General features: G+C 36.0%; 1 long non-coding RNA gene across 1 annotated transcript; it reads right to left on the bottom strand.

Moving 5' to 3' along the window:
• Positions 1–587: 587 nt before the first annotated feature.
• Positions 588–11,325, bottom strand: LOC150109635 (uncharacterized). The gene is made up of 2 exons (XR_016549957.1): positions 11,217–11,325; positions 588–1,285 (listed from the first exon to the last, which is right to left on the bottom strand). It is a non-coding gene; the product is annotated as an uncharacterized LOC150109635 (long non-coding RNA).
• Between the last annotated feature and the right edge of the window lie 15,804 nt (positions 11,326–27,129).

Genomic DNA, 27,129 nt, shown 5'->3' with positions numbered 1-27,129 from the left:
AACTGATGTGGTACGATTGAGAAAGGGATTCACTTCCAGAAATTCCAGTTTTTCATTCCTCAAAACAGTCAAACTGCTTAACAAGAACATTTGAAGTTTATTCGACATTGCAGATAGAATTAATCGCTCTATCATGAGCAGCAATTAAGTTTCGAAGATGAAAAATTACTTGTCTGTAATAATCATTCAGCTTAGGAAGAAAAAGGGGAGATGGAATGGGATATTCTCCAAGTATTTGCACGCCCTTTCGGAAATTGGAACACACACACACAACAGAATAATTCAGACTCTACTTTTCTACAGAGGGAAAGAGTTTGTTGCAACTAATTTTACCTCAATGCCGTAAGTGAATCTGAAGATTTATTCTGGAACACTTTAACATGAAAATTAAAAATACGTGCTTTTACTCAGCACATATGTAAAATAAATCTACCTTTTATTAGTGCAATGATGCTTAAACTTAATGTCAGATTGAGTGAGACTGTCTCACTCACTCTGAAATGTGAATATTTTAGGTAGCAATTACCTAATGGACCTAAGCCCCCTGGTGGAAGGCCCATAATAATAATAATAACGGATTATCACTATAATGTTTCCTTTTGTTTATTATTGATTTAGGCTAGTTTTCCTTTCAATTTATGCAACGTCTGAAGTTTGACAATCAGTGCTCGAAGTGTGATATGTAAAAGAAAGTGGAAGCCTTTTCCATTGAACACAATCCACTAATATCCATTTTGCAAGTGGTCAGTACTCTGGTAACTTAGTGGAATTGTTTGAAAGGTTCTTGAAAGAAGTGGGATTGCATTCGACATCTTTCCTTTCGCTTCACATACTGGAATGAAGTCAACAAAATCAAAGCATAAACTGTACTTACTATAAACTCAAGTTACATTCTTTACTTACAATAACTGTAGTTTTATGTGGGGTTTTCGACAGCAGCTGCTAAACTGGATGCATTTTTAGTACCTTGAAATTTTAAGAAAAATTCCAGCTTGAAAACGGGAACAATGTACCAAAATACGGTGTGTGACCTCCAAAAAAAATCCACAACATCCAGTTGTTCTCGTACAACCGCAGCATAAGCTGTGTAGTCCTCTCCGCAAACAGTTTCGATGCGTGTCCGAGGTGTATTTATCTTCTCATACAAGATGCACACAAAAGAATGAGGAAGAGAATTCCTATGACAACGAGAATTGCGATCACCCACAAATTATCGATCATCTCGGCTCGGTGTCAGTTGCAGAACGAATCACGAAGTGGCGAGAATTATTCACAACTTTAAGACCTGCAAAGAAACAAAACAAATGAGATATTTCGTGGCTGTTGTTGTTGTTGCATGTTTTACTTAAAATCTTTTTTATTTTCCTAGAAATGATGTGGATAGACACTAGAAGAACAGAAAATGGTAACCTTCGTAATGTCGTTTTTTTTTCATCATGGAAAATGCGCGTCCATCATATATGTTGTTTTGAATGTCTTCGATTTTGCTTCCCACTTTGTTCCACAAAGTCTTTTAATGATGTTATGTTTTTCTAAGTGCTTTGTTAGATATATTTGTGATTGTGGTGTAAATCTCCATTCAGTATTTAATGTTAGCCCTCAGTATTTCGGAGACTCTGTTTTTCCTATTTTGGTATTATATATTTTGATTTGGGGATTGTAATTGGATCAATTTTTTCTATCAGTGGAGAAGACACTCAGTTTTGTTTTTTTCCAGGTTTATCTGTAATTTGAGCTCCTTTTTCCATCTTTCTATACATTCTTCTAAACTGATTTATTTAGGACTTTTTCAGATTGTTGAAGGTTTCTGCTTGCATGCCAGATTGCTATATCATCCCATAGCATGCTAGTTTTGTATCATTTTTAATGTGAGAATGAATATTGTACACATAGATGAGATATAGGAGTGGGCTTAAAACAAAACCTTGTGGAACTCTTGCCCAAGTTCGAAACGTGTCGGAATAAATTCCATTAGCTTTTACTTTTATTATTCTTCCTTTCATGACAATTGAAATGGAAATTAATGCGTTTCCTCTTATTCCATATGCAAATTTTATTACCTTTTGTCTCTATACACTATCAAAAGCAGCTATAAGACCCAGGAAGATTGTTGTTGTCTTCTTTGGTAGTTTTTCTTAGAAGCCATCTATGATTGATTGGCAAAGGTTGAATTTCTGTACTGTGATTGCAGTTTGGTAGAAGTTGATCTTGTTATTTTCTAAAAGCCAATTCATAGGTCTAGTATGAATTATTTTTCGTTTAGTTTACAGAGAGTACTAGTAAAAGTAACAGATACTAAAATCACAATGTAATGAATAATAAATTATTTAATTCATTCTTGATTAAAATTGCAAAAATATAAAGTGAATAGAGATTAGAACACCCTCTGCTTAATTCCCTCAAATTAATTCTTAAAAATATGAGGTCATCCTTAAAATAAAACAAGTAAGCCTTCAAATCTTTATGAAACTAATATCCTGATATGGCGAAGAGGAAGTGTTTGAAAAGTCCCAAGCTGGAATCTCGTGTATGATTGGAAAGCATATTGCGGACAAGGCTAACTAGTCTAGAATGTGAAAAGCAATTATGAGGACAATTTAAGGTATGCTAACTCTCAGACAGTTGGAAGAAGGAATATTTGGGGACACATCAGTGTAATACTGACGTAGTATTCCTTTTCCTCAAATTTAAAACGCCCCATTTAGTCTGCATGAAAATGTACGCACTTAACAGATAATAGATACTTCACAGAAAGTCCGCTTCTTTGTCATATTCTTGCAAAGTAGCATATTGGATGGATTCCAAATATGAGAAAAATAATACTTAATCACATTACCAACTATTGGATTTGACGCTTAGAATCGCCAAAGCAACGAAAATTGTGAGAATAGTACGTGAGTCTGCAGTTACGTGCGTTCTCGGACAGCTTCGCGAGATAAAGTCTGAGGTTTCCATTGCAGTAAAAGTTCGTCATCTTCGTACGAAACTGGCTAATTCGCCTTCAGTTAAAAAGGTTAATCTGTAATGATTCATAAAAGGGAGAATAGTTAGCGCTACATTTCTATGAAAGTTTCGATTTCGTAACCACAAAATGTGACGTGTAAGAATTTTAGTTCTGCATACTACCTAAAAGGGTTAAATAGCATTGGGGTTCTGTTCCATCTACTTCTGTTGGATCTTTTGATTTTCATTTAAGTTAATAATTTCCTTCTTTTTCCGAAAACAAAATTAAGGAAATATCGGCCATTTTTCTCAGAGATAAATGATATTAAGTGCTATTTTAAAGAAGGCTAAATAGAACATTAAATAAAATACAAAAAAGTAAAATATAAGAATCTTGCTTATTAGGATTGAAGAGAATGATGTTCAAATAAACATATAGGTGGATAAGATAAACAACAAAATTCATTTAGAAGCTTCTAATCTAATCTCTGTTGTCTTATCACTGCTGCTCGCTTGCATTTGGAAAACAGTGGGTGATAAGGAAGAATAAAAAAGCATCGATATCAGTAAAATGCACTCTACGGAGTGGTTTTCATATTAGGGAACAAATTGAAAATCAAAAGGGCACATACTAAGACTGACGTAGGGGAGTGAGGTACAATGTGCGATCCATACTTTTTCATAAAATCAAATACATGTTTGTTATCCGACTAGAATTGAATTCTTCCTGAATTTTGGCGAAGAAAAAAACACCAGTCAAAAAAATACATAAAAAATAAATAAAAATAAACAATTCCAGTGACATTATAGCATTCGAGAGGGCGCTGGTGCGTAATGGCGGTTGCCAAGTGTTTATATATGTGATCAGTGATTTAAATAGTTGTTATGAATAATTCGGAGTGTTGATTCAGATTGATATAAGCGGAAAGCGAAGGTAATCAAGTAGCTGATGATTGTGTTGTTAATTAGTGATTGCGGTCTCGCGATAGTCCTTTAGAGTGTTATATTTTGTGTTTATACGCTATACGGAAATCCTTGAGATCCAGCTCAGGTAAGCATATAAGCATATATTTGAATATTTCAAACATGACCAATTTAAATCCCGATGACTTTATCTAATCGTTGGATAAGAAGCTAGCGCTCGACCTCCTCAAAAAACTGTTGAAGAAATTTGAGGTAGAGTGGCCAGGGTTTCTAAGCCTATATTCAGCGACAGACGACTCCACAGAAGGGGACAACTCAACATCAGGGGAAGAAGGAAAGATGAACCTGATAATCTCTGCTCCCACTCCAAAACATGATACAGAAACCCATGCACGGAAAAAACGTAAAACAGCGGAGACTCAGATAAAAGAGGGGATGGAAGAAGATGCCCCCAACACTGACCTCCCCACGCCCAACAACGAAAAAGTTCCCCCAATTGTTCTACGGGAAAAAGAACGTTGGACGGCCCTTAGGCCTATTATGCAAAACCACCAAATTGCCTATTCTTGGGCAAAAAACGTAGACGACTGAGTTAAAATCCAACCTAGCACAGTAAGCGACTACAGACTCCTCACAAAAACCATGGACGAGTCAAATATTAAACATCATACTTACTCACTGAAGTCGAAGAAAAACCTAAAAGTTGTACTCAGGGGAGTAACAGAAAACATCTGCACAGATGAAATTACTGAAGACTTCTGCCTCCACGATCTCCCACCTGTCAAAGTTAGCAGAATGCTACGGGCTGACAAGAGTCCAATGCCCCTAGTACTCGTTGAGATACCTAACACACACAAGAACATATACAACTTAACAATGATCTGTGGCCTGAAAATCACAACAGAACCACTAAGAAAAAGAGCCTCATCAGGCCAGTGCTACAGATGTCAGAAGTACGGACACGCATAGAAACTCTGCAGAGCAGACTACAAATGCCTCAAATGTGTGACAAAACCACCCCACAGCAACCTGCTCAAAAGCCAGGACCTCACCAGCCAAATGCTCGAACTGAGGGGGCCCCACCCGGCAAACTACAGAGGCTGTAGTCACTACCCTAAGAATAAAACAGACAACAAAAGGAAACAGATCTCTGAACCCTGCCCACAGGCACCTGAGTTGACTGCTCCCCAGTTGCCTGACACGCAACAAAAGACAACAAAATACCAGCTCTCACAAGTGGAAAATACCAACAGTCTGGAAAGCCACCGTCGAAGCAGGACATATGCCGAAGTAGCCCGCTCATCCAAATATATCCAGCAAGACCATATTCTTCCAAACATGACAACAGTCATCACAGCCTCACTGGCAAACATGCTTCAAGACTTCAGTAAGTCAAACCCTTCACCAAACTCCACAAAAAGATTTCTAAAAGAAATTCAAACCATATTATCAATGCTTGTTAATGAATAAAACTAGATTAATGCCAGACTCACTACAGATCGCCGCTTGGAACGCCAATGGCCTAAAAAACAAGACTCTGGAACTTCAAGAATTCTCTCACAGATACAATCCTGACGTCATCCTAATTAATGAAACTCATCTAAGACCTGCAGATAATCCAAATCTGAGAGGCTACACACTATACAGAAACGACCGACTGGACTACAGAGGTGGTGGTACAGCCATATTTATCAGTAACCATTTTTATCAGGAACCATATTTATCAGAACCATTTAGACCATTGTACAGCATAAGATATAATTAAACTATACATCTGAATATGCTTATCTCAAGAGATCGTAAAAGTATTTGGAAACCCAATCAAAAGTATATCAGATGTAAACAGACACGGAAGTTTTCAATGCCGAGAAAATAGGTGTTCAACAAGTTCAACCGCGAACCACTGAATGCCAATGTCATCGAATGCTTTGCCAAAGAAACCGTCTCGCATAGATTGAAAATAAGCCGCCAAAAGTCCCGCATCGCACAAGATGGCTTGTAGGCTGCATCCCTGCTGATGTAGGGATGCAGCCTACAAGTTCCCCGAAAAAGCTAGAATGTGCAGCAACGAATCTACTGTTTTAGTGATTTTATTTGATGGAAGCATCTGGATCGGGAAAATCTTTTCATTCAGTTGCAGTTGATGCTAGAAATATTTTCGGTTATAACTTCAGATAATCTTTATCAAGCATAAGATCCGACGCATAATACTCTTAACGTCTCAGCAAACCAAGCTTTTTCTCCGATGATGTGGGTTTATAGCGAGATTCCTTAGATCTTTGAACAATAATAAATGCTCCCAATCAGAAATGGCGACACATGAATACTTTTTTGACGGTTGGATCAACAAATCGCGGTCATAACCCAACTAAGCATTCATAGTTGAGTTCAAGAGACATGTGAGAAATCGTTTGTCGAGCCTATGATGATGCTGATTGATTCTTTTAAAGGGAGGCACTGTGAGAGCGATTGTAAACTGCTTCCTATGAAATATGCCATTGGTATTGAAGGTGCTCCCATAAATCTCGTGTCGTACGTATTGTAAGTCAAAGCTGAGCTTGCGCCATTTAAAGATAAGCATTATTTATCAGAATTTATCTTTGTTTCCCTCTCTTTTTAACAAGAACAAAAGAGAACAGGAGGCTTCGAGATTATAATATCGCATTCTCCGCTAACCATGTTGTCCGCGTTCTGCGCTAAGTGGCTTGTTTGATCAGTGCAACAAACACTGCTTAAGTCAGTTTGTTTATGATTGAAACCTATCAAGAATGCTTAAAACAGAAAGCCTTCGTAACTCAGTTGGACTAGTTTTTCATGTGAGAGTGTTCGCCAGTCTTATACGAAGGTGGCAGGCTTTTCCTAGCAGAAACTCGTAGTTTTCGCTCTCCCAAAACACGTAAAAGCGCCACAAGAACACAGGCAATCAGCAAAATAACAGAAAATTGATCTCATAAGTAGAGTTACCTCGACCATTATTCAAAAACAACAATAATCCTCGAAAGACTCAAATATGGAGCTGGGTAGGGAGCTTAAAAAATTCATGAAATAGTGGATGACATGAATCAACAGGGAATTAGCTCAAACCTGAAAATTGTCGGTGTTCCTTATGAGCCACGCGCAAATATGCATGAAATAGCAAATAAAATCGCACACAAAATCAAGATCAACTATTCTGAAGATGATATTGAGTCTGTTCCTAGTGGGCAGAAAAACAGAGCAATGCCTATCATAATAAAATTGAAAAGTAAAGCGATCAGAGACAGATGGCTTCATGGTTTCCGTTATGCGGACGGAAACAAAAGTATCCAATATAGACTAAGCACAACACAGCTGATATATGCGACGATTTTGAGGATAGCGAAATGTATCTAAACGAGCATTTGACTCGAAACCTAAAATATCTACGGTTTATTGCCAAAAAAAAAATAAAGAAGTACACTACAAATATCTCTGGGTCAAACAGGGCAAACTCTTCACGAGAAGAGGCGATACATCTTAAATATGGCGAATCAGATGCGAAGAAGACTTGTCTAAACTTCGAGAAAACAGCGAGAGTGATAACGAACTCACGAACAACAATGGCAGATGAGAATAACAACTGCAACGTCACTTTTCATAAATGTGCAATACGTCATGATTCAGTAGAATTAAGAAACGTTTTATGTTCAGACACAGCAACTACTTTGAATATTTTGCATATAAATATAAGAAGAATTCGAGATAAATTAGAACACATTGAATTACTACTAGACAATTTAAACAATCGGCTAGATGCTGTGGTATTAACAGAAATCTGGGTTAAAGATGAAGAAATTGATTTGTACCAATTAAGCGGATTTAAAAATTATTAAATTATTATTAGTGTAGAAATTATAACAAATCTGGAAGTGAAATTATCCTAATTTGAAATTCCATAACTTTTAATAGCATTACTAATATAAAAAAGAAAACAGCTGAAAATGTCAATTTATATTTAGAACACCATAATATATATATATATATTGCTGTTACCCTTCTGCCATGATCAGAACTTTAATAGCTCAATAGAGTCCAACTTTATACATGAACTCGAGTGTAGTCTAGATGAGATCAGAAGTGACAATGTTCTCATACTTTGAAAACATTGTCAAATTAGATATGAATATAGACTTGTTGAGGAATAGCGACTCCTCTCAATATTATCTAGATTTACTTGGCACGCATGGCCTCAAATGTCCTCACGACAGAATTCAATGGTAATAGAACGTGCCTAGATCATGTACGGGGAGAATTTTAAGTGGAAACAAAATCCAAGCAGCAGTTCTGCGACAATCTCTCGCGGATCACTTTCCAATTGGTATCAAACTGCATTTGCAAGTACAGCACAGAGAAAGTACAACTGAAAACATTCCCTATACAGCAATTGATTCCAGAGTGTTGAAGGGTAACTTGAGCACTGTCTCTTGGGAAGAGATAACGACGGAACCAAATATCGATACTATACTTCGTATCATAAATTTATTGCGATATTAAATAATAAAATACAAGACTCAATTAAAGTTAAAATCATAGACAAAATGAAAGAAACAAAGCTGTGGATTATACAGGAAATCAGACATAAAAAATCAGTCACTACACTGCATAATCAATATGAACACAGTTTCAAGTACTATGGAAATCTAATACACCATAAATTTAAAGAAAGCAAAAACGAATATTACAGAAATGAATTCCTAAAATGCCAAGGAAACCCCAGAAAGCCATGGAAGTTTGTGAATAAATTAATCGGCAAAGATATGCACAAAACCAAACCCTTCCCATACTTAAATATATCGACATCAATAGAGAAAATGGAGCAAAGGATTAGCTGAAGAATTCAATAACCATTTTGCCACGGTCAGTGAAAGCATTCTGAAAAATGCTAAACCCACCCATCAGAATTGCACTTCCAAAAGAATTGGTAACTCCATATATCTTTTAAAAGCGATATAGCTAGCTTAAAAACAACCAAAACTTCAGGATACGATGGTATTAACACTAGCATTGCGAAAGAATGTACATTATGGAACGCCTAATGACAAGTACGTTTCCATCGGATTTAAAGAAGATATTAGTTGTACCGATTTACAAAAAGGGAAACAAAAATCATTGAAAAATTACAGACCGATCTCCCTTCTACCGGTCTTTTCGAAAATATTAGAGAAATTGGTAAAAATTAGACTCGTGAAATTTTTGGACAAAAACAACTTCTTTTCAAAGAATCAATTTGGGTTCAGGAAAAAGTTTAGCACAGAACATGCTTTACTGAACTTCACAAACACAGCTTACACCTCCCTTGACGAACATAAACTAACATTAGCAGATTTTAGATATACACAAAGCTTTTGACTCTGTATCACATGAAATTTTAATAAAAAAATTAGAAGTCATAGGAATCGAGGTATTGCTCTAAACTGGTTCAAAAATTACTTAAATGCCAGATCACAAATTATAAAAATAAACAACAGCTATAGCAGCTCCAAAACAGTAGACTGCAGTGTGCCATAAGGATCTGTCTTAGGACTAATTTTATTTAATATTTATATCAATGACTTCTGCGATCTTAAAATAAACAGTAAATAAATACTTTTGCAGATGATACAGCACTAATTTCTCTACACACACACAGCCGAACAAATGAAAACCATCATGAATGCTGATCTTTTAAAAGTAACAAATTGGTTCCCGTCAAATAAACTCATTCTGAATGTCTCAAAATCTAAATATGTAAATTTTTATTTCTGAAATACAACAGGCAAAAGGAACTTCACTGCACAAATTAATTTTGCATGATTGGAAATGCAGGACAAATTCAAATTGCAACTTTGAGGAAATAGAAAAAGTCAGTGTAATAACTTACTTGGGATTAAAAACTAATAGTAATTTCAGTGGGAAACCGCACATCAGCGATGTCGTAAATAAAGTAAGGATTATGTTAAACAGACTTTACTACCTAAATAGATTCTTAAATTTAAATATGCTAAAAATATTGTATTCTGCCTGGATTCAATTTGAAGTTGGGGAGGAATCTATCGCACTACACTGAAACCTTTAGTCTCGACTCAGAATAAAGTAATTCTAATCTTAACTAGAAACAAATACAAGGATACTGCAATGTGTAATAAATACACCATACTAAACATAAAATCCCTTAGATATTTATACACCTTTAGGGTCCTGCTATTCATAAAGGAGGGTAATGGATGGCAATGCTGTAGCCAGTGAAGTTCTAACTGAGGCTCGACTATTGCTGTTACCCTCCTGCCATGATCAGAGCTTTAATAGCTCAGTACCACCTTATTCCTACACTGTCCTCTATAGATAACGGGGAAGATGAAAAGCATATTGCTTCGCCCCTTTAAGCCAGTCCTTATAAGGATAAGGCTATTCATAAAGACTGATCAATCGACCGTGAGATGCGGTGATAAATACCCTTGGAGGGTTATTGATGGCAATGCTGTAGCCAATGAAGTTCTAACTGAGGTTCGGCCATTGCTGTTACCCTCCTGCCATGATCAGAGCTTTAATAGCTCAATAACACCTTATTTCTACACTGTCCTCTACAGATAACGGAGAAGATGAAAAAAGCATTCTCTTCCCTCCTTTAAGCCAGTCCTTATAAGGACTATAAGGCTATTCATAAAAAACGACAACGAATACGTAAATATCAAACAAGATGTTTGATATTTACGTATAAAACTTACTAGACATAAGGGCCTAAAATATTTAGTTCCTAAAGAAAATAAAGAAGCAATACACAAACATTATATTTATTTAGCGCCAAAAATATGCCACACACTACCTTTAACAATAAGAAATGAAACTAACCCAAAGAAATACAAAACTGTAATGAAAGAATATTTACTTCCACAAAGAAATGAGGAAGCTCTGTGCAAAATAATTGTATGAATGAGTGGTTTTTGCATATTGGTATTAAAAAGATCCAGTTTCAGTGTAAAACGTAAAAAAATTAAATACTGCTTAACTACTTTGTTTTATTTTGTTACTAATTAATTGTTATGCAACTTTCTCTGTACACATTAGCATCTTTCCTGTGATTTTATTATATTATTATATATAATAATATATAATATGTATATTATATGAATTTATATGTGATTGTAATGATAATGCATTAGATAACTTTGTAACTTTATGCATATCGTAACCTGGACGAAATGTCGCTTTTAGGTTACACATATGACTGTCCAACTTTTGTACTAGAATATGAAGCTTACAATAAAAAATATCTAAAAAATGAAATAATTTTAATTCGTACCTTAATGTTCGATGGTTATTTACCAAAATATAAAGACATAAAGAAAATTTACCTCACTCTTTCTTGCCTAATGAATCGCCAAAAGCCTTCAAGTGCTTTCATTTTCCGAACACCTTCCCACTGTTCTCTTGTCAGTGGGAATGTCTGTTGTTGAAGTCCTGTGAAGAATTATCTAGTGGAGACATGATAGTGATGTTGCCTTAGTAACTATCCCTAAAATATAGTAAACACCACATCACGAAAGATAATTGTGATTATCTTCAGCAAGTGCTATCAAAGTTTTCGGTTCAAAATGCGCAAAAGATAAAAGATACGGCGTTGTCTGAATAGAGGCTGAAGATGGTCATGTATTTGAAAAGGTGTAATAAAAGATGAAATGGAGTCAAATTATCGCATGCTTTCCCATTTATATTTACGCAGGTTTAGTAAAATTCGTTTCGACGTATTCTGAAACTATTAATATACAAGGTGACCATAATTAAAGAGGAGGTGTTCAAAGCCTTCTGGCAAAAATGTATTGGACGAAATTCAATCAAAAGTGTTGTAAGTACACCCTGTAACATGAGGTGTTGATTTATAGAAGATAAAAAATAGTACGAAATTCTGCAACCAGGGGATGTTTGGCACTATAAACACGGATGGATTCGGGATTAATTAAACAGTATTGGCTAGAAGAGACACAAGAAATCAATTTTCGTTACAGATGTGGTTCAACATGTCCCGAGAATTGAATTCTGTGAACAGCCGAATGGATCAGATTTGCCTCACATGCTGCGTTATTCTGTCTTTCAAGGTTGCTAAGTGAGGAACATGTCCTTTACACATCATGCGTTTCGGATGGCCCCACAACCAAAAGTCACAGGGGTTGGGATCAGGCGAAAGAGGTGGCCATGCCGTAGGAAATTCACGACTAATCACTCTGCGTTCTGTGAAGTGTTTTCGTAACATTTACTGTACCGACAATCCAATGTGAGGTGGTGCTACATCCTGCATGGAATGGATATGGTAGGGTCAAGGCATCTGCAGTTGCGGAACTACACAGTTGGGCAGCATATTTCGATACCTAATAGCAGAGACGGTATAAGTCACTAGTCCTAGCAGGCGAAGTTCTTCGAAAACGTACGGACCGATGCAGTGACACCGCACCTCACTGTGACTTTTGGTAAGTATAAAGGGGTCTGGTGGAACACATGAGCGTTATTCGCAGCCCAAACTGCGTGAGTTAACACTACTGTTCGGATAAAAATGCATGTCACTCCACAATATCTTCCATGGCCATGCATCCTCCTCCATTCGAGCTAAGAACGTCAGGGCAAACTCAATGGAGTTTCCTCATCATCAAGCAAATCTTGAGAATGGAGATTGTTGGGGAAAACTCTCAGCATTTTCCACGCAGTTGAGTATGGCATGTCCAGTTGCCTTGATATTGCTGAACAAATATATAATAAATGCTAATTGATGATGTTATTGAATATTATATTTGAATCAGGTGTTCATAAGTGGTGATGTAGACCAATGTAAAATATATTTGTAATTCGAGTTTCGAATTACAAATATGCGACCTAAACTTGAGGGGAATAAGGGAGGTATGCTCTCCAAGAAAACAATACTGAACAAATGAGTTCATAAACTCTCTTGCTTCCATCAACTTTTATTACACTTTTTCCATATCCAGTGACCTACAAGTTGTCTTAAGGGTGAATGTTGCAGTGTTTTTGAATGTAAAATTTTGTGTTAAACTGGGAAAAGATTAAGTTTTCTTTCTGAAAGGTCACTTCAATCCCCCACGCCGATTTTCATTTGAATTAATTTTTAAAAAATAATTATAAAAGCTTAAAGTATCATATCTAAGATAATATCACAAATATAGTAGCTTTGACATCGAGTTAACTTAGAGTGATACAGCGGCCATGAAGCTCACACAAGCAAGTAAACCATCTAATGAAACCACATAAAGTTATTGGTTGCAATGTATTTTTTTTCTATCAACTACGTGCGTTCTCCTGTTAAGTTTGCCTGGTCGCGGGAAGGAAAAACCGAGTTTCCGGGAGTGAAAACTCACATATAAGTCCTGGTAACTCACCTTCAGTTGACCAGCCCTGATAGAAATTCTTCGTGTCCAAGGAGTCGAAGGCAGCCAAAGGGCATCGTTGAAACTGACTAAGCTATGGAAGCTCATGATATTAAATGATACATTTTATTTAGCGTTTTTTTGTACCTGATTTACAATCTAATTCCTAAATTTTATCTGGTTTCTAAATAAGCGATTTACCGATTCAAACTTACATTTGCTAGTAACAAAGTGAAAGTTATGAAATCCTTAGTACAGCGATGTGTATGTCATCAAATAAAAGAGTTATATGAAGCTCACTGGCAATCTCTGTTTTAAATTTACTCACTGATCGGGTATTCCCAAACGGTTTTGCCCACCTTTAATCCCTTCCCCCCTCGTGAATTATCAGATCATTGTGATAACTATCCAAGTTCGACAACCCCCCCCCCAGACAACATAATGCCCCTTGAGTTGGGCATTCTCCTACACGAGTCCTACAACTTGTTCGAGTTGTGTCACATTTTCTTTGCTTCATCTGTCGTTCTAAAGCTGCGGGTGACGTCACAAGCCTGTCAGCTGCTTACACAAGAGTGCCCTCTGACACCACGCCGAGAAAACACTATCGGAAGAATGACGGAGCGAGACAAGTTTGCGTGAGCCAGTTTCACCTTCGTAGTTGCGAGGGTCAAACGAATAAGTGATATTCTCTTGAACGAGTGCGAACCCTAAACACGGATATCACTCGAACACACGAAGATGCTATCATCTTGACTCTGTAAACGGTCTGAAATTAAGAACTTTTTTTTTTTATTTGTTTCTAAAATGAGAAGGTAAGTGCTTCAAGAATAGTTTCTAGTTGGCGTAACGTAGGTGTTCAAGGTTAATAGGGAAGGAGTAAACAAGGAAAAATATTCTTAAAAGAAACATGCAACTGGTTTAATCAACGATACAACAGGATTTTAACTGTTGCGTAATAGTATGTGCAATACTCATGGATATATGTGACATCGAAAATACAAAACAAAAAAAAAAACATCCTTATTAGTAATCAGGCTACTACCAATAAGTTCAAATGATGGCAAACAGCAAAAAATATCGTGTTCTCTTGAAATAGAACTTTAAAAATAATAGATATGAATGCGTGTGGGTGTGGTGATGTCATGTTCTTACTTGGCTCAGCACAAATTGCCTACTTCCCTTGAAACCATATCCACCACTGGTCCTCGTGGCGGGTGGGGGACTACCCGATGGACACATTTCGTGCATGGGGGGAGGGGGGGAATTTAAGCAGGGTTGGAGCCATTGCAATACAAGAATCACAAAACACCCCCGATAGCAGAATAGTAAAACCTAATAGAGTGCAGTTATCTAGTAGAGAGAAATGAACACGTCCGTTCTCGTCAATCATACCAATTGACCTCCCCCCCATACACACACACCCCCAAAAAAGTACTAAGGAACTTGAAGCATCGTAGATGTGTATTTTTCGTAAGCGAACTCTCGGTCGCTGTGTAAAATTATTTACTAAACAAAGAGCCAAAAGGCTTAATTTCGGCGATGCAAAATTATATAAATCAAGTGGATATTAAATCCAGCATATTTCAAAGCCGAATACAGAAACTATAAAAGTTTCGTATGAAATTTGACCAGAGAGATTACGGGAATACACTCGCCGATATTTCATGTTATGTGGCTTTATTAAAAAAATTTTAAAAAATTATCTATTATTTATGTACTGATTCGATAAATCAATCTAAATCTAAAAAATAATCTAAAGAATTAAAAAAGAATTTTTCTTTAGTTCGTTTAGTCCTTTATCCAAGTGTAAGCAAATAGTCTGCGCCTGAAGGATTTTCAGGACTGAGGCAACTCGTGGTATGACCTCACATCACTTGCCTCAGTAAACCTATAATGTAAAGCACATTATGTGGATACGGAGCCTTTTAATATTATTACAACTTACCTGGAAGTAATTCTGGTACACAGATATGATTTTTATTAGATTTTGATTAAGATCATGAATTCTAGCACTACCATTAATATAACTAATCATTACATTTATTTTGTCTGCTGAGTTTATCATCTAAAATATTTTATAATGATCGCCCCATTACGGAATTAAACAGTAGCACCTTGCTCAACATAAAATTCAAGATATCCAGGATAGCGTTCAGACGACTCTCGTGAGGTTTTGGTCTTATCTAGTTTCTCTCGTACTCTGATTCTTTTGCTAGTAAGCTTTCGTCCTTACAGGATTATTTTACTAGTAGATTTTCGGGTCTACACGATTATTTGCTGGTAGGACTTCCTCTGAAACACACTGTAGTGGTTCTAAGTACTATACTTACTTTCTTCCTCTTCTCTTTTAAATTATAACAGTTTAAATTTATGGCTTCGTTCTCTAGGGTAAGAATGCCAGGCTTTGAAATAGACGCTAAGATAGAGAAAAGAGTAGTATGCCAAGTTTATGCGAGGCACCAGGATCTAGCAATATTTATTGGTTCACCCCTTATGGTGGGGGAAGATTTCCGATAGTGGTTAAGAATACAGAAACGAAAGACAAATTGCTACAAGGTTTCAAATGCGCTTGGGCCAAAATAACTCCGGTTGGAACCCTGCTTAGAACAACTAAATAGGTTTCCTTTAGAATACGTTGAAAACAGTGACGACGATATTTACAGGATCTTCTGGAAATGGGGAACTGTTAAAGAATGTTCAAGAAAGGTACTGACAATGGCGATAAACCGGAGAGGAAATCTGTAGCGATTAGTTTCACTATGGAAATGAAGAGCCCTGTTCCCAATTTCGTACTAATTGATTCTGCAAGGGTTATGGTTAGTTATCGGGGTGTCAGAAGGCAGTGCTTTAGGTGTGGCTCCTATGATAGGAGAGGGTACATGAGTCAAATGTCGCCATTGTGTTGAATCTGGACACACCCTACAGCACTGGAATAGCCCTTGCAGAAAATGCCAGCAACAAGACCACAAGATCAGCACGTGTCCGTATCGAACAGTGACAAACCGCTGTCGCTGTTCGATACGGACAGCGATAGAACAGCTGGGGTGGTACTATTGAAGTAGTTTCGACTCCTTCATCGGCTAATTCAGATCAGCACACAAAGTGGGCTCCTGACTTTCCATCGCTACCAACGATAGCTGATTCTGAGGTGGTGAAATGGGCAGAATTTACAGACGTCGCTTGGAAAAACGAAAACCGTAAAACAGAATACGAGACTTTCCCAACAAAAACTGACACATCAGTCGAAAAACCATCAACGTCATCTCCCCAAAAGGGAGGGGGAAAAAGAAACAACTAAACGACAAAGAGATCAAGCAGAGGAGGACAATATAAAATCAAAAAGACAAACATCCAACACATTATCTACTTCCGTGGAAGAGCTGTTTCTTCCCGCCACAGTTACGTCGTCCGCCGTAGAAAAGTGCGATGATTTATAAAGCCCGTCCACCTACTCTAATACAGTAAAAGAAACACCCCTTCAGTTCTGAGTACAATCAAGGGCAATCATAATTCGTTCCTTCCGGGAACATCTGGTGCAATGGAAAGGCTTCTCAATCGACAGGTTTGGCGAACCATCATTTTACATTTTCAACCAGGAAGGTTCGGGTCCACCCCTGTGTTAACGTGGAATGGTCCACTCTCTCCATAACCAATATAAAAACTGTTTCATCAGACTCTTTTAAGAACTTCATTTCAGCCTCAAAGATGGGTCTTCATGAAAAGGACATAACACACTTACATGAGACATTAATCGAAATAGTAAAATAGAGGGGGGGGGGGAGTTTACCATACTAAAATTTTTTAACATGACTAACAATTCCCCTTTTTTGCGTTGCCATCCAGAATATCAACGGTCTGCGATTTATCTTCGCACAGCGCGCTGTATGGAGACTATTTTCACTTTATCAGGTTCATGTACTATTTCTTCAGGAGACATTTTTATCAGTTTTGGCACACTGACAACTTTACCAGAAACTTCCCTTTATAAAGCTTCCGGTGTTTCGGAGAACGCTGCGCTAGGAGTGTGGGAATTATTGTTCATCAGCCTATTCTAAGCGAGTTTCTCAATGTACAAAAAAGATGTTGCAGGACGTCTAGTCTCTATTGACTGGAAATTTTGAGGTGAAACCATCCGCTTCCTCAATGTCTATACCCCTAATAATACCCACCAGCGGCGTAGGTTCTTAAAATCCCTAGAACCCTATTTTTTACGGGGTTCAGTATATCATCGCGGGGGGGGGGGGGACTGGAACTGTATCGCAGACACACGATATGACAAGGCAGGCGGTAACAACAACTCTGACACCGGTGGCTCTAGGGAAATGCAACACTGCTGTGATAATTTCGACCTCATTGACATCCGAAGAGAGAATAATCCAGGCAGAATCGGTGCCTCACGGTCGTGTGGAGGAGTCTCAACGAGACTCGATCGTGGTTACATTTCCAGAAACTTAGAGCCACCATTCATTACAGTGAGGCGTTGGCAGTTCAGTAACAGACACAAAATGTTCTCTTAATTATCAAACTAAGTTCGAAGTTTCTGAGGTCCTTTGGATGTTTCCTCCAAATTTCCCTAAAATGTATAACGAGGATTTACAGAGCTCTTTCAGAATTGCTCGAGAGAAAGGGTTTATGCAGAAAGGAAAATGATGAGAGAGATCTGTCCACAGAAGTAGGGCGGTACCTCTGCATTGGATGAAGTCTAAATTTTCGGTTGTGGTTTTCCAACGTCGGCCTCGTTATCCATTAAGCATTTCTAAAATTGTTTTTCCAATTTGAGGATCTGGATCTTTTTTGAATAGTTCCTCAGTTTCAGGAGGTCAGCATGGGATGTACTGTGTCCAGAAACCTCTTGGTATACATCGTTATGTAACGCCTATCAGTACTCCTACAAAACGTTTGTAATTTTCAACTTCAGGTTTGACCCAACGAATGTTGGATTAAATTTGTTTAGAGTACTGTTCCCAGTTAGCTTTGTGAAAATTCCATCTTGATCTTTCCACAGATTGTAAAATCGGGATTTACAACATAGACCTGTTATAGTGACTATAACAGGTCTATGTTGAGATCCTGGAAAGTTTAAAAGTACTTTCCTGTCAGTGGGTAAACGATTATCTTCGGTGTTACAAGTGACAAAACAGAGGTCAAGGTCTGAGTCTTTGTTCCATCTACCTGATTTAAATGTTCCAGAGTCTTTTGCATCAAAAACCACACAGCCCAAGGCATTCAACCCATTTCATCAGTCCAGTACCGTTGATATGATTTCTAGAATAGCCCCATGAGGAATATTGATTGTCAAAATCTCCTATGTAGAATACTGGTGAACAGGAGGAGACCAAGTTTGTTTTGGTGGTTTGTAAACCGACACCGTAGTTCTGTCGGCTGCCTTTCCTGTGATGATCTCGATTTTATTATGATTAGAAAAGGATCGTATTTTGTATTTTTCCATGTTCTCTCGCACGTATATAGTAGAACCTTACATTGGCGACAGGATGCAGCCCAGTGACCTGTAGCCAATGTTGTATATTAACTCTTGTGGTAATCTCATCTTCTTTGCTGATATGCAGAGAATTTCCTTGACAGAGATTACATCAATGTTTTTTGTCCTGCAGATTTTTCCAAGAAGTTCACTTTTGCCACTCTCTATATTGATTTGCAGTATCCGTAGGGTGAATTCATCATCATCATCATCATCATTCCTGCCATGTACCCTCAAGGGGTGTACAGGATATGACAGTACTACATGAAAAAATCACATCATTACTAACTTCCTATCTACAATTTTCCTCCAAAGGAAAATTGTAGAAAAAATTGTAGAAAGTAGGGTGAATTCATTTTCCCTTATTTTTTTGGTCATTTTTAAACCTTGTCGAAAAGATGTGCTTGGTTTCTTCCAGTTACAATTTCCACATATTAGCCGCGAGGTTTTCGTAGTTCAGTCAGTATAGACGAAACCCTTTGGTCGGAAAGATCTGGGTTCGATTCCCGTCAGTGATGTGAGGAACCTTTATCTGGTCTCTTTCGACTAAAGGTGAGTTAGCTGGTCTCATATGGAGGTAGGGTTTTTTTTTTTCACGCGGAAAATCGGGTTTCTCCCCCACAACGTTGTATAGTATAGTATGTTTTGTGAGCAATGCCTACGAAGTCCCCTTCGGCCGACAACGGCTGAAAAGGAAAATAGATCAGCCGGGAGGTCAAAAAATTCACAGGTTTGGCTCCCAATAGTCGCGAAAGTTTAGCCGCCAAAGACGTCGCCCAGGTGCACCACAAGGAGGTATTTCACGACAGTTCAGCACCCATCTTTTATGATTAAAAGAAATTAAAATTAATTGCAAAAATGTATATAAAAAGGCTCGAACAAACGACAAATTACAATAATATAATACCTGATATGAAATGCATTGATTTGGTACAAAAATATACACGTCAGTTTTCTATAAAAACAGGAGAAAATTATCTGTGGAATGATGGAGATTGTTTTTATTCATTATAAAATTTATATTTATACCTTACGTCCTTATATAAATCATAACTGAAAGAAATAGAAAATAATATTTATCGAAATAAAATAAAAACTTTAATAATAATATCTAAAATGAATTAATCAATACATATTTTCCATATATAAGACAAATCTATTTTTACAATAAAATCTGTAAAAAAAGGTTTAAAATATCTTTCATGCGAAAGAAATATCGTAGGCTGTTCTCAAACGTCAAGCGTTAGTAATCTTCAATTATTGTGATTTAATATGCAAAGTGGAAGGGCTAACTCTGCATATCACATCACTTATGAAGAGTGTTGCTCACCACTGAAAGATTCCTTTCATTGTCTGCAGTCCCAACGAAATAACTTTCTTTTCTTTTACTACTTCCTTGGTTGAGTGTCCACATTATTTCTGGATTCACTTAAATACCTACTCAGACGAGGATCTTTTTGGATAATATCAGTTGACAGCTGTTGTAAAATACTTTGGTAATGAACTCTGCAAGATAGTCCGTGCTTCATCAATTTGTAAGACTTTTGTTTTGGAGGAATTACCTTTAGACTGACTTTTGGTCTTTTATGATGAGATTTTCTACAATCCGTCGAAACTGTGGCACTTTCAGAACTCGATTTCGTTTTATCAGTTTCTCCTTTTAAATATCTTCGAAGACGAGGATCCTCTTTTGCTACAGAAGGATCCAGTTTATCCAACATCATTTCGATGCCACTTCTTGGAGGAAGATCGAGTTCAAATAGTTTATACACCACTTTCGAGGATTCCTTTTTCTCACCTATTCTACAGCTCAGCTCTTCCTTACTAACTGAAGATACCTTCTTTGCTTTATCATGCTTTGGAGTTCTTGGGCCATCTGAAAAGATCTCCTGGCTTTTATTCTCAATTACTTCGAAGCTTGCTTCTCCGTGACACATTTTAAAATTGGCGTTGTTCCCTCTTTCCGAAGAGCAAATGGACGGAGGGATAACTTCAGTGATAATTTCCTTTTTGTATTTTTTCAAAGGTGAACGTGTATTATTACCGTTAGTAACTTTCTTACACTTAAGATCAGCAACCACAGCCTTAGCAGTACTAGAGACGCTTACGTGAGTCTCTTTAGACACGATAGCTTTCTCTTCAGCAATACCCTTCTCCAGAGTGGCATCTTTTTCCTTAACAGTTGGCATTTCAGACGAGCTACGTCGACGTTTTCTGCTTTTACATTCAGAGGATTTGTGCACAATCTGCAAGCTTTGTTTTTGATCAGAAGATGGAACAGGATTTCTATTTTCAGAACTGACTTTCTTAAGCTTAAGAGGTCTATCAGCAATTGACGCAGAATATACGCCAAAGGGATTCTTTTCAGACACCAAAACTTTCTCATGAACAATACCTTTAGGCACATCTGCAGCTTCGACCGTACTACTTTCAACTGACCTGCCCAAAGGATTAGTACGTTTTACTTTATTCCGAATCTGCGAACTTACTTTTAGATCGGCAGATGGAACAACATTTGTTTTGTGGGTAACTTTTTTAGGTTTAAGTTCAAAAGCAGCAGCAGCAGCCTTAGATTTACATGAAACTCTAAGGTGAGTCTTTTCTGATAAGAGGGATTTCTCATCAACGATACGGTTCTGCGAAGTGCAATCATCTGCTTTGACCGTTCTGATTTCAGGCGATACACATTGCCGCTTACTACTTTTAAATTCAGAGGATTTATGCCCGATCTGCAAAGTTCCCTTTTCGGATAGAATAGGTTTTGTTTTCTCAGTAATTTTCTTAGTCCCGAGGGAAGTAGGAGCTGACATACGAGAACCACTGTTCATAGCTTTTTCAAGCACAATCGGTTTCTCCTCAACGACACCTTTGTATACAGGACTATTTTTAGATTTGACCATCGCAATTTCAGACCAACCACACTGATGTTTGCTGGTTTTAAATTCAGACGATTTTTGCGCGATTTGCAAAATTACTTTTTGATCAGTAGAAGGAATAGGATTTATTTTCTCAGCAACTTTGCTAAACTTAAAATCATCAGCAGTCGCTCTAGTTGTACCCGACACATTAAGTCGAATCTTTTTCGACCCAGTAGGTTCCTCATTATCAATATTGTTGGGCACTTTACTCTTTTCCGCTTTGACCTTGCCGATTTCAGATGGTTTGTTTCCAATCGGCAAACATACTCTTTGATAAGAAGTTGGAATGGACTTTGTTTTCTCTTCTTTCGTTCGCTGTAAATCGCATTCGAAACTGATAGCTTTATTTGAGGGAGGTGCAACTCCATCATTACTGATTGAATCTTCTAAGGAGTGGTTTTCGCTAGAAACAGAATTATTCTTAACATGTTCAGGGGACGTTTCCTGACTGCCCTTTTCATTTATAGGCAATTTACGTCCAGTCAGGAAAGTCCACATGTTACTATTCGAATCAAAAGTATTGCTAACTATTCTGTTTATATCATGGGAACCATACTTACCACACGATTGGTTGGTTTTCCTTCTTGGGTTTTCAAATGTCACGTCTTTATATATTCTGGAAATAAAATGAGAATAATGTTGAGTATTTCAGTTCACATTAAGTGTCACACACAAGTTTGTCATGTAAAATCTAAAAGTTTATAAGTCTTAGAAATCATTATTTATGTTAAAGAGGTGTTACACTCATTACTCTGGATATATAATTCCGAAGCTCGGTCGATCGGACATAAGGGTTACTCCCTGCGCTGAAAAGGGGAGTGCAGATTATTGTCGATAATATTCCTATCAGATTTCGACTCTACATAATGCATATGACAATTTGCTGCGTAACTATGCTAAATATTTCAAATTGTCTTAATACACTAAGAATGATAGATATTAATAATTATTCGGTGCATAATTAATTTCTTAGGAGAGGGGGTAATATTTCTTAGATAGGGGGTATCGGTACATAAATCAGACCTGCCGGCTAAAATTACCAGTGAGGAAGGCTATTTGCAGCAAGCTGAAACCTTTTAACTGATTTGTAAGGTTTTAACAAGGTTTCGATGGACATATATATCATTCCAACCAAACTAAGCTACGGGATTTTACAATCGATCATAATCAAAAGCAGGAGGGTGTGTTTCTCAAAGAGGAAAAGTTTAAGAGTTCACATCATGACATTATAATTAGATTGTGACAACGAGCTACAGCCAAAAGAAAAGTCAGAAAGAGACAAAGAGAATCATGGAACAAATTTGTTTCTAATTGAGGACATTATTTATTTATTTAAAATCAGATCCAGTGTCTAAAAGATTTTGAAATGTTTAAGTACAGATACTAAAGAAAGTGTAAAAATAAACACTGAATTGACAATATTGAATTAGAAATCAGCCTGAAAGAAACACCAAATGGAAAATCACCTGGTGAAGATAATTTAGGTTCAGAATTATATAAATATGAAGGAATACAATACAATTAATTTCAAAGAAAGATTTTGATGATTTTATAATAAAAGATATTCAACAAATAACCCATCAATGGAATGGTAAAAAGCAGTTCTGATTTCTGTGTTTAAAAAAAGGTAGTAGAGATGATTCTAAAAGTTATAGAGGTATAAGTTCTAAATTCCTGTTACAAAACATATAGCAGAAGAATAACAAACTAATAAAATATTCTGAAGGATTTATTTTACAAGTATAAAATAGATTTAGAAAAGGACGATCATGTATAGACCCGGCCATTTGCCTAAAATTAATAATAGAGAAAAGAAGAGAAAACAGTTTAAAAACACGTATTACATTAATTGATTTTGAAAAAGCATTTGACAAAGTTAAAAGAAACCTATTATTTAACATGTTAAAAGAAAGACAAATGCCAAATAATATCCTAAAAGCTATTATAAGTATATATGAACATAATCAAATACAAATAAGATTAAATCATGAGATATCATATACGAGAGAGATAAACCAAAAGATCCTACAGGGATGTCCCCTCTAAGCAACTCTTTTTAATATCTACTTAAATGAAATAATAATAAAATGGAATAAACATTTACATCAAGGAATTAAACTTTCTCCTAAAGTTAACTTAAACACTCTCCTTTTTGCCGACGACCAAATAATAATTACAATTTCCGAAGATAACTTACAGAAAGTCATTTTAAATTTAAATGAGATTACCAAAGATTATGGAAATGATAATATCAACAGAAAAATCCAAATCGATGGCCTTTAAAGGACAAGATCCAATAAGAACTAAAATAGTAATAGATAACAAGATCTTAGAACAGTTTAACTATCTAGGTTGTATGATTACGTATGGAAATGAAAACGATAAAAACCTAAAATTTGCGAAATATTTAAAACTAATGAGTGCAATTAACTCTGTATTTAAACCAAACCAGACTAAAAGCATACAATACATTAGCCCTGCCAGTTCTACTGTATGAAAGCGAAATCTGGACAATAAAACAAACGAAGATTTAATACCAGCTGAAATGAAGTTTATGAGAAAAACTGCAAAGTATACGATCACAAAAGAAATTAAACCAGTAACAGAAAAAATAAAAAATATAAACAGACCACTCTAGGCCAAAATCCTTGAAAATCATGAGGATGACAACGAGATAACCATTTGTCTCCATAATTCGATCAATTGCCTCGCACTGCTCACTAAAGCTAATGCATACGTACAACTAACTGAATACGGTTTGTCTTTTTATTATTAATAATAAAAGAATTTAGGCAAAGAAATAAAAGCAGAAGATGGAAGCAACTAAAACTAAATACCATTTATCAGATAAGTAATAATAAAATTGGATGAAGAATCATCTTATTCGGTAAACTGAACGTAAAAAAATATGGCATTATTATTTACAATGATACGAGTCACAGCTAATTAACATTTTTTCATTATTTGTAATTTATAATTATTATCTTTGAATCAATTTTCTTATATTTACTGAAACCTGAACATACCTTTCATCCTCCGTTAATACTAATTTTTCTTTCTTTCTCTTTTCCGCTTCTTTCATTCTTTCTTGCTCATAACGTCGACTTGAATCTGCAGCAGAAGACATTGTGAATCCTGCCCCAAAAATAAACTAAATGGGTCAGAAATACTAATCGTTATAATATATCTTAGCTAAATTTTCTCTTCACAAAAGATTCTGTCTGATAAGAAGCGTCCAACTGCTACGAGTTTTAAACAAGATGTGATCCTTGGCGCAATATATACTACGTCACATCATCCGGGTGCTTATATGTCCAACTGACCAATAGACGATAAGCAAGCCTAAGGAATTATTAGTCATTGCGAACACCTGGAAAAGGTGAATCAGACTTCTTCTGCACTAAATAATACTATTCGAATTAATACAATATTAATAAATATTTTATGTATTTTAATCTCTTTTGTGAGAAGCTGCTGAATTTTTATTAAAATCTGACGATAAATTTATTACATACAAAATTTTATTATTATTTCGAAATGAAATTTAATTTTTCTTTGAGTTCAAACCTCATAAATTATATAACTTTTCCGATAGATTATGAAGGAATTATTCAGATTTTTTATTAGAATTTTGAAATATATTCGATATCATTTTTTATTTCTATGTTCGAGGTATACTAGTAATCATTTTAACACATTATCACCTAACTGCATTATTGCCTTAATATTTTAATTTTTAATGAATATATATCGCCGAATAAAATATTTATATATATGCGTATCTTCATGGAATATATTTTTTTAATAAATTATATTATTAAAATTATATATTTTTAATAATATAATTTATTAAAAAAATACATTTTAAAACTTCCATTTGTGATTTCACGTACGGACTTTTCTTCATAGCATTCTTACATTTTATTGCTTTTTATGTTGTTTGTATATTTTTATTCTTTTTTGACACTGTAGGTTGATCTTCGTATCGTATTACTGAGTTTTAATTAGTTATCTTTCAAATCTCTTTCGTCTACCGGTATCATTGCCAGGATAATTCAAATTCGACTAGTAGGTTTGGTCGATGTAAGTAGAGCTTTAGCACTTTCTTTGAATAAGCGTTCATATTTTTAAATGCTGTTGTCTAGAAGTTTGGTGTTATTCCAAAGGATCCCGTGGTTCGTATCATTTCCATCTTGAGCCAGTCATAAAGTTCAATTCAATATTGCTGTGTTGTTCTGAAATACACCTTTTAATTTTTTTCCCTGCCTTCTCCCAAACTCTTTCACTTATTGCTCATTCGCACTACCAATTTCGATGTCGTTTCTTGTTACCGTAAAATAAATGTTGTATAACCAACGTTCTGCTTTGTCGGCGATTTGGCTAAAGGATAACCTCTAACTCATGTCACTATTTAAGGGAATGACACTGGTGTCGAGAAGTTAAAAATTAAACAGTCAAAGTTGAATAATGAACGATGTCAACAAGTTTCGTGAAAAATTCCTTTGGTTTTTCCATTCTTATTGTGATAATTACGCAGTTCGTTTCTCACGAGTAAGAACAGGGAAAGAGTCATCAACAACCAACTTGTTCACCACGTAGAAGCTTACTAGTTAAAGAAAAGTCCATCTGTATGCATTTTACCATTCTCATTCCACAGCAGATCTTGAGAAAATATCCTAAACTTAAAATTATTTCTTCACTCACATCCGAGTACAAGCATCACTAAATACTACGTATTGGAAAATTCTGATTCTAAAAAAAAATTAAAAAGTAACATAGACATAAATAATACGAAATAAAAACAATGAAAGTCTAAATGTTACAAGAAGAAAATACTAAATCACTTTATTAGTGAAGAAAAGGTAACCAAAAGAGTTCTAAAGAAAACGCAGAGTTCAACCAAATCTAGAAAATCTTTAAAAATAATATTAAACACGCGGCATATGAGATTAGTTACTTATCTTGTTGACACGAATAACTAATAAACATTTTTAAAAAATAACAAAAGAAAGACGTATTTCCAATGCCGTGAATCGAATTTCCTGATATCTTTGTGAGAATATAAACTTCGGCATCTGAATTTTGCTCGTTTTCATTACTTAAAAGACATGAACTCAGCTCATGATCACACATATTTGTCCTTTTTAGTGCGTTTCACTGATAGTAAACTGTTGGTTCTAATCAGAGACCAGGCAGAAATCTTAAGAGAGTAATAATCCTGTGTCCACCGATAGAATTCGTGTCAGAAAGTTATGTTTTTTATAACTCAAATCTCGATAGACATATCAAGAGTTCAATAATATTTTTCAAAAGTGAACTGTTGGTAGGTATGTCAAAAGTTCATATATGTGGATAACGGGCAAAGAATATAGACTCGTGTGCTGAGTTGATGTCTTTTAAATGCTGAAAACGAGTCATTTCGGATGCGGAAATTGATATTCTCCTAAGCTATCAGGAAAATATTGAATTTCGCTATAATAATAATTGATATATAACA

Source organism: Typopeltis vanoorti, chromosome 2 (assembly GCF_054136105.1).
Source record: "Typopeltis vanoorti isolate ZY-2024b chromosome 2, IOZ_Tvanoo_1.0, whole genome shotgun sequence".
Lineage (NCBI taxonomy): Eukaryota > Metazoa > Arthropoda > Arachnida > Uropygi > Thelyphonidae > Typopeltis > Typopeltis vanoorti.
Note: the sequence above shows the minus strand (reverse complement) of the source record. Positions and strands in the feature narration are given on the sequence as shown.